Raw genomic sequence first — 10,150 nt, 5'->3', positions numbered from 1 at the left:
AAAATATATATATATATATATCAGATATTATAGGTATAATTATTGTAGGCATAGCTATAGCTAGGTATATAATTATATACCTATAGGTAAAAATCTGATATATATATATACCGAATTTAAAATAATTTTCTGACGTTGCCGGTGTCGCCGCGTCGAGTGTTATCTGACGTTGGACACCTGGCACGTCAGGAAATGGTCTCGAGCTCCGCACGCGAGTCCCATCCCCCCGGCCAAGGCGCCATGCCTCTTAATTAAGAGGCTTGGCGTGGCGCGAGTTTTCAATTTGCACTATATATATATATATATATATTTTTTTTTTTTGTTTTCTTTCCCCTATGCCACTGCAGCGCACCATGAGTACTACTGTACCTCGCTCTGTTTTCTTTTTCTCTCTGTGTTTCTCTCTGTTTTCTTCTTCTCTCTGTTTTCCTTTCCTTCTTCCGCACGCGCGCCATTGCTGAAGCTCGAGCGAGGCATATTAAGCTGAGCTTTTTTTGTTTTCCTCTTCTCCGGCCACCGTATATATACTCTCTCTCAAGGGATCAGTTTCACTCTCTAAACCCGCCGGCCATCTCTCCGCACGTCGTCCTCTCTGCCTCTGTTTCTAGCTCCTACAAGAGCTTGTCATAGGTATATATATATATGTACATGCATATATCCTTGTATTTATTTATTTGTTTGGTTTGGATTTGGTGTTTGTATGCGAGTTAAAAATTGGGTGATGTTTGTGCTAATTTCGTCTAATACGTATGTTTGAAAAGAAAATTATTTTGAATTTGATTTTGTGCAAGATGATTGATATATATATTTACATGAGGAATATAAAGCTTCACTGCTAGCTATATATATGAATTTGGTTTTGAATATCAAGCTTAGCTTGTTTGTACTTGTGTTATTTGTGATGTTGTTTGTACATTGGTTTAGCTTACGTTGTTGCTGTTTGCTTTCTAGCTAGCTAGCTAATTATTTGGGTGTTTTTTTAGCTTTATCAAATTTATAAGATGCAACATTGTAACTTCAAACCCAAATAATATGAAAAAGAAAAACTGCCCTAAGACAGTCTCCGAAACATGATGAACTGCACGCTTTTTTGGGTTGGGTTTTTGCTTGTTAAGCTTCGGTTTGAAACAACAAATACACAGAAATCACAACCACAAAAAATTCAGAAAGTTAAGTGGTTAAGCTCCAATGTGCCTACTGAAGAAAGTAGTGGAGAATTGGTTTTGGTCAACTTAAGACCAAAACCAATTCTATTTATATTAGTTTACATGTGAACAACAAAATTGGAAAAGATACACTATACAAGGAAAGTTCTTTACACCTAAGTCACATTAAAATAAGGTAAATAATGATAAATCAAATGTACACGTATCAACGAATTAATTACTCTATCTGTCATTACTCCCAGCTATATATATATATATATATATATATATATGGCCAGTATATATAGTGGCCATATATACTGCCAATATATATATATGGCCGGTGCATATAATATATATATATGGCAGAATGCATTCTAGTCCTCAAAACCAAATGCCTACAATGAGTTTGTCCACTAGATATCAGAAATTATTGAAGAAAGAACAAGATATTTCTCTTGCCCCTTCTAGGCAACAACATATAGAGAAAATGGTTGAAATATTTAAGATAGTTGCATATTAACAAAACAATATCTCATTTTACCCCAACATATGAATCCGGCAAGAGCTATGGTTCAAGAACTTCAACTGGATACCGACATTTCCAATGAGATGTCATTCTGAAAGAAGACCTAACAACATTTGTTCTTCATATATACTATATAGTATATAGTATATACTATATAGTATATAGTATATACTATATACTATATAGTACTATACTAGTATATATAGTATATATATGGCCGGCTGGTGATATATACTATATATAACAATTTCACATTTATTGATAACTTATTTAAATGTTTGCTTTGTTTGAGATAATTCTTTATTGTTAATTAATTAAGTCATTCGTGCTATGTGTTATGATTGTTATTTGGTATGCACGAGGTATATATGAACAACCATGTGGTTTTGATCGGTTATATCAAGAAACTAGTAATTAACTTAGATTTATTTATTTAATTTGTTTAGTCATATATAATAATAAATGCATTTAAATTTAGACTTGTATATTGTTTAGGTTTTGCCCTATTAATACTTATAAATGCTATACGACCAAATATGTACTGCTTTGACAATATGAAAATATATAGTCAATTTATATACATATATATAATTTGACTTCGTAACCTAGCTAGATTTATTTTATTTCACTAGGGTCCCCAACATCTAACAAATGCATATATATGAACTTTTGGGAAAAAATAATAGAACCTAGCCTACATAGATGATATTATTGATGGTCCCCATTTGGAATAGTTGCTAATTCGTTTAAGTTTAAGAAATTTCATGACTAACAAAAATTACCAACAACCTTAGCATCAAATTAAGTTTGCATGTAAATTCCATTTAATATGTATGGGTTTCTTGAATACTTTTAAGTCGCGTATATTTCTCTCTAATGTCCGTAGAAAACAATGGACAAGAGTTGGATGACAAAGCCTAGGGGTACGAAGGAATACAGAGACGGTTGTAGATTGTTCGTTGACTTTGCAGTTGGGAACTGCACAACACCTGATGGTAAGATTTACTGCCCGTGTAAGGTGTGTTGCCTTAACCGACGCTATCCCCCAGGCGTTGTTCTCGCCCACTTGACAGGGGGAAAAGGCATACTTCCTACATATAAGGATTGGATGTTTCATGGTGAGAAGCCTGTTCGGGACCATGTTAAACCGTCTCCTTTTGAATCGTCCAGCCACAGCTAAAGTAGGTGGAAGGAGTGATCAGGGTGGAAATATGCACGCTATGTTGCGTGATGTGTTCAGTATGCACGATGTTAGGGAAGGCAACTGTGAACCTCAGGTCGTTGTGCAGGGTGAAGAAGAAATCGTATTCGAAGAAGTGGATAAAGTTGATGCCCAAAAGTATCACGAGCTACTTAAAGAGGCAAAAACACCGTTACATGATAGTACCAAACATAGCAAGCTGAGCGCAACTATTCATCTGTACAACTTGAAGTATGTTGGTGGAATTAGTAACAAGATATTCTCATATCTCCTTGAGTTCATCAATCAATTGTTGCCTACGGATAGTGAAGGTTTGCCGGTTAATACCTATGAGGCAAAAAAATATCTAAGGGACATGGGACTCGGGTATGAGAAGATTCCGGCTTGTCGTAATGATTGCATGCTATTTTGGAAAGGCAACAAAGAGTTAGATTCATGTACAGTTTGTGGCAAATCTAAGTAGAAAGATGAGATTCATTTGGACGAGGACAATCAACCCATATCGTCAAGTAAGAAACGCCAGGTAAAAATCTTGCGGTGGTTTCCACTCATATCAAGACTACAGAGGTTGTTTATGTCGCAGTATACATCGCCCCATATGAAGTGGCATGCAGACAACCGCACAAATGATGGCAAATTGAGGCATCTGGCCGACGGTGAAGCATGGAAGTCATTTGATCAGTTATATCCGGAATTTGCTGCGGACAGCAGGAATGTAAGGCTTGGACTAACCTCAGATGGATTTAATCCTTTTGGGAACCTTAGTACATCACACAGCACTTGGCCCGTAATACTTGTGCCATACAACTTACCTCCTTGGATGTGCATGAAACAAACATCTTTTATATTATCCTTGATTATCCCAAGCCCAAGCTCACCTGGAATGGATATAGACATTTACCTACATGCCTTAATTGAGGAATTGAAGGAATTATGGAATGTAGGGGTACGTACATTTGATGTTTCCACTAACAAGTACTTTATGTTGCGAGCACAATTGATGTGGACAATTAATGATTTCCCGGCATACGCAGATCTGTCAGGATGGCCTACAAGGGGAGTAAAGGCATGTCCTTGTTTTATGTAGTCAACCAGGTCTCGATAGTTAAAACACGGCCACAAATAGTGTTTTATGGGTCATAGGCAATACTTGCCCTTGAATCATCCGTGGAGGAAGAACAAAATTAATTTTGACGGTAACCAGGAACTACAATGTCCACCCGATGTGCTTAGTGGAGATGAAATACTAAGACAATTAGAAGGGATGCCATTTGGGGATGAGGATGCCAGCAAGAAAAAGCCAGACAGTAGTAAGAAGCAGGGAGAGAAGCAGAAGAAGAGTACTCCCAACACCAGACCAGCAGCTAGCAATCCTGTATTATGGAAGAAAAAGAGTATATTCTTTAGGTTGCCGTATTGGAAGGATAATTTACTGCGGCACAACCTTGATGTGATGCACATAGAGAAGAATGTGATGGATAATATTCTTGGCACAATACTCAACATAAAAGGGAAAACAAAGGACAACTACGATGCTTGCAAAGACTTGCAAGAGATAGGATTGAGATGTCTACTTCATCCATTTATGAGGAATGGGAAAAACTATATGCCTCCAGCTTGCCACACGATGTTCAATGAAGATAAAACCAGTTTCTTGAAAGTGCTTCGGGATGTGAGGGTGCCCGATGGTTATGCCTCGAATATTTCTAGATGCGTACGGCTGAAAAACCGTACGATGACGGGTTTGAAGAGTCATGACAATCACATAATGATGTAACAACTTCTACCTATTGCTTTACGTGGGTCACTGCTAGGTAACGTGGTCAGACCTTTGGTTGAGATGAGAACATTCTTCCGGGGCATATGTTCAACTATGCTTACACTAGATGATTTGTATCAACTCCAGAGTGAAGTCTGCGTGACTTTGTGCAAGATGGAACAAGTATTTCTCCCCAGTTTTTTCACTAGCATGGTTCATGTTGTCGTGCATCTTGTCCGTGAATGCCAACTAGGTGGACCAGTTTAGTATAGGTGGATGTATCTGGCTGAGAGGTAAATTTTGAACGTTAAGTTATTATTATTATTTTTTTCCCCACCAAGAAAAGATAGTAAATCACTGCAATTGATTGATTGATTTTCATATATAGGAGCCTAGGGTGGTTCAAATCTAATGTGCGCAATAAAGCGGCTCCCGAGGGATGTATTGCGGAGGGCTACATAGCAACTGAGTTGGTGACATTTTGCTCGATGTATTTGGATGACGCACCGGCGTTTCATAATAAGGCCCAAAAAAACCCTGATGGTTGTAAGGGGGCAGGAACACGAGTCATCCTCAACCGTATCACATTGGCACAGATTCATCGATATATATTGTTTAACTCAGACGAGTTTCTACCGCTACGGACGTGAGTCATCTCACTAGTACATGCCCTACCATTTCTTCTACAACCTTAATTTCGAATGCACTATAATGAATTTAATTTCAAATTGTAGGATACACATGGAAACGCTTAGAGGGTGAACAGCGGACAATCAGTTGGAAAGCCAGCATTTCGAACAATTTGTCGATTGGTATCGTTACTATGTAAGAATACTGTCTTCTTACTGGTTAAATGATTTGTATACCTGTTTCGCTTACAAATCCTATATACACCAATTTCAATTCATATATCGCCATCCATTGTACACAGGTCAATGGATTGGACGACCTACGCAGACAGGAGCTAGGTGAGAAACTGGTAATGCACTATAAAGGGCCAAAGGAAACGACAGTCAAGTATAACAGATATGTGGTTAACGGGAAGTTGTTCCGCATTATGTCAGTTGATATTAGAAAAAGGACTCAAAATAGCGGCGTGTGTGTGCCGAGTACTGATGGCGAAACGTATTACGGAAAGTTAACCCAAATAATTGAGGTTGAGTATTATGATAGGACAAAGTATGTTATGTTCAAGTGTGATTGGACGGACAACACGAGGGATAGCAGGTACAAGGTTGACGAGTATGTCATAACGCTTGTCAATTTCAAAAACCTTATCCACACAGGAGAGAGTACTACGGATGAGCCGTTTGTCCTAACTTCACAAGTTGACCAAGTATTTTACGTCGAAGATGAAAGAAACCCAGATTAGGCTTGCACTGTAAGGACTAAACCTAGAGACGTGTATGATGTTGGTCAGGGTCAAGGGTCCGACGATTCTAGTGTCAGCTACCATGAGATTGAGCCTCTTCTGTTGAGTTCCAATCATGATCATGTTCACACACCTGATGATGTCGATTACGCCCGACCCGATTTAGAACCAATCGAAGCGTATGTCATTTAATGAAATTGGAGTACACCCTTATCTTTGAAAATTTTTTATTTTTTATTTCTTTAAAAAGAAATATTTACCGACATTTTTAATTGCTTTTAGGTTTACCATAAAATTTATATGTAGTTTGTGGAAACGATATATAATTAATTGAGTAACTAGTATATGTTTAAAATTTTAAATGTGTGATTACTTTACATATACTGCTACCTATTTACTTATTTTAAATACTAATTCGGTTCACAACCCACGCTTTACATTCGTCTCCCCGGGTTGATATGGAGCCAGAAGGGTATAGACCGGTACTTCCACATCATGTGGAAGGGTAGACCCCTGCGGGGCAGGACGTGGGCATTGGTGGTGACATTCATGTACATTTTCAGCATGCTGACGTGGCACAGCCGGTGTGACTACCCGCTTGATAAAAGCATGATTAATTTTTTTTTTTCTTTCAAAAACTAATAACTCACAACAAAGCGGATTGTCACAGTGGCATGGCGATACCGCAGTATGCCACGAACCCATGCATTAACCTAATTGACAATATCATAAGTTTTACAGAACTATATGCATCATCCATGATTAATCAGAGTTTGTATCTTTGCAACGGAATATAAATAACATAGACATAACTTAACACATTTGAGCTGACCATACACCTATATGAATAATGTTTTACATACAGAAGAATGGCTAAACAAAGTATCACATGTGACATGAGCCATATACAAAATACCAACATCTAAGCATATACATAAATGCTCTAACAAAGAGGACTAATAACTAGTCCAACAAAATCAACCCCCGACGCATCAAGGCCTCAAACATCGTGGCCCAAATACATGGCAACAGGATCCTCATCTACCATCTCTGTACCTGCATCCACAACATCGTCTGTACCATGAGAATCACCACCACCCATGATGCAGGTAGATTTCATGAGCCCGCCGTCTCCATAAAATAGAGACGCTCAGCAATATAGAACTCACTAGGCTTTCGAAAAGAATCATCATTTGAAAACATACTAGGTTAGTTGTGAAAGTATACGTAAGCCCGATCTTCCGCTCTCGGAACATGCGCATACTAACCCATCTAACTTTATACATACTTACATATTTTATAGCTTAACAATAAAACATATGGAAACTCACCATCCATTGTCTATCCATAACGATATACATACGCACGGTTCCATCTCCCGTCTCGTATGCATACCGATACGTCTAGCATAAAAATCATCATATGCAACAATGCAAGAATCATATATCATCATCATCATCATAACATTCATATACCATGCAAGCTCATGCTCATCATTGTCATTCTTGTTTCTTGTTTCACTGTGTACCATTAGTCCTTGTCCTTACTCTGCTTGCCGCTACTTGTGCCATCTACAGAGTAAGGTCAATCCTTGTTTTGCTTGCCCCTACTTGTGTCATCTACAAAACAAGGACCATTCTTACTTTGCTTGCCGCTACTTGTGCCATCTACAAAGTAAGACCATGTTACCTTTCCTTTAACGTCATTTGTCTCTGTCCTTACTCTGATTGCCCCTACTTGTGCCATCTACAAAGTAAGGCCAATCCTTGTTTTGCTTGCCCCTACTTGTGCCATCTACAAAACAATGACCGTTCTTACTTTGCTTGCCGCTACTTGGGCCATCTACAAAGTAAGACCAGTTACCTCTCCTTTAACATCGTTTGTCCCTAACCTTACTTTGTTTGCCGCTACTTGGGCCATCTACAAGGTAAGGCCGGTTACCTTTTCTTTAACATCATTTGTCCCTAGCCTTACTTTGCTTGCCGCTACTTGGGCCATCTACAAAGTAAGATTAGTTACCTTTCCTTTATCATCATTTACCCCTAACCTTACTTTGCTTGCCGCTACTTGGGCCATCTACAAAGTAAGACTAGTTACCTTACTTTTAACATCATTTTCATGCAATCATATGCTATGCATGCTTATGTCAATAAATCCTTGAACTCATATGCTCTCATAACTCATATCATAAAATCATAGAATCATGTCGTAAACCATACGAATCATCGAAATACTCATGACAACATAATCATCACATTATCTTACAAATCCATAAAAGCTCATAGAAACATTACATCAAACATTCATCCAACACATCCCATAGAATATCACCAATAATCATAGTATCTCAAACATCATACATCAATCGTTCAACCAAAACATCTTTTATGCTTTAAAAATAGAACCCTTTTTGCCTAGTAAGTAAAATACTTACCTTGATCCGCTTGGGTTCTCTTAGCGACCTTGACCCACTTGTGAGTACCTATATATTTACATGATAAACACATAGTTAAACTCTATTATAGGCTCTAACAATACAAACTTCACCAAGATACTTGCATCCCACAAGCATCTCTCACTACATCGCTTACTCTCCTAGACATTAACTAAGCACCAAAGACCCTCCAAATAAGCCAACACAACTAAGGCCTTATTCTAATTAATTGCTTTACACTAAGACACCCAAGGTTACCATATATATTTAATTGCAATACTAAGTGAATCCAAAGTCTAGTTATGCATTTTTACAACATAACCAATTTATACATATAATACTCTAATGCCTTAAGGTTATATTTGGGCAACCAATAATGTACAATCATCTCATCTTAAATCATTTTATTACATAACCTTATCATACTCTATGTTTATTAACATGTTTACCATTATACCCATCTACTTATCTATTTACTACTCATTACATTAAATGCTCATTTACTCCTTTATCATACATAACATAAATATATATCCATTATCATTTTCATTTACCCCAATTTATAATACTCATAAGCACTTACGATAATTACCATGATTCTAATATGACATTAGAACCTAAACCCATATTCATCAATTTCTATTAAACCCATGAAAGCCTATGGTTAATTAACACTTTAAATGTAATTAATCCATTCAAACAACATTCTTAGTGTTCACATACCAAAAGCCCCAATTTAATTCATACTATATAAAATTAGGGTTTATGTTCATACTTTATCAATAGGTAAAATTAGAGTTTAACCCATTAATTCCATAAACCAGAACTTGTATAATGCATAGCAATTTATAACACATAAAAGCCCCAAGCTAATTTTAGGAACTAGGCTTCTAATTAAAATTCCCCAATTTTCGGACCTAATTAGAAATTCCACAAATAAACATGCTTTCAAGCTTCTAATCTAATGGATAGAACAGAAAATCATAAGAGGAAGGTTAGAGATTTACCCAACAACAATCTATGGCCGAAAATTCCATTTTCGTTCCTCACTTTCTTCTTCTTCTTCTTCTTCTTCTTCTTTCTTCCTCTTTCTTCTTCTTCGGACAGCAGCTCTCTCTCTCGTTCAGTCTCATTCTCTCTCGAGCTCGGTCTGCATCTCTTCCTCTCTCAATCTCATAATCTCTCTCATTCATTCGGCCAAGTGTGTGTGTGTGAGAAGAAGGGAAAGAGAGAAGAGAAAGAAAAGAAAGAAGAGAGGAAAGAAAGAAAGAATGGGGGGCTGCTGCACGTGAGTTTGGGAGAGGGGAGAAGATAATGTTATCTTCTCCCATTCAACCATGGCTTGACACGTGGCAAGTTAGATTTTATTTTTATTTTAAAGCCCCATCTTTTATAAATTGCTATATTGCCCCACCTTATATTAATTCTATCTTTTTGTTCTCTTTAACTCCTCACACTACTTTTATTTATTCTAACCACAACTTATATATCATTACCATTAATCATTTACCACATTATAACTTATTATTAAACTTTATTCTTCTAATACTATTAACCTATTTTATATATTAATCGATTGTCACACTAACATTATTATTAGTTAATCTCTTTATCACTAAAACTTATATTACATAAGTATATCATCATTAAATAATATTGCTATTATATTATTATCTCACAAATATTATTATTATTATATTTATTATTCTA

General features: G+C 36.8%; 1 long non-coding RNA gene across 1 annotated transcript; it reads right to left on the bottom strand.

Annotated features, from left to right (window-relative positions):
- Nucleotides 1-6,840: 6,840 nt before the first annotated feature.
- LOC132168420 (uncharacterized) lies at nt 6,841-9,633 on the bottom strand. The gene is made up of 3 exons (XR_009438869.1): nt 9,448-9,633; nt 8,441-8,488; nt 6,841-7,062 (listed from the first exon to the last, which is right to left on the bottom strand). It is a non-coding gene; the product is annotated as an uncharacterized LOC132168420 (long non-coding RNA).
- Between the last annotated feature and the right edge of the window lie 517 nt (nt 9,634-10,150).

Source organism: Corylus avellana, chromosome ca2 (genome assembly GCF_901000735.1).
Source record: "Corylus avellana chromosome ca2, CavTom2PMs-1.0".
In the NCBI taxonomy this organism is placed as follows: domain Eukaryota; kingdom Viridiplantae; phylum Streptophyta; class Magnoliopsida; order Fagales; family Betulaceae; genus Corylus; species Corylus avellana.
This window is presented reverse-complemented; position numbering and strand designations above follow the sequence as displayed.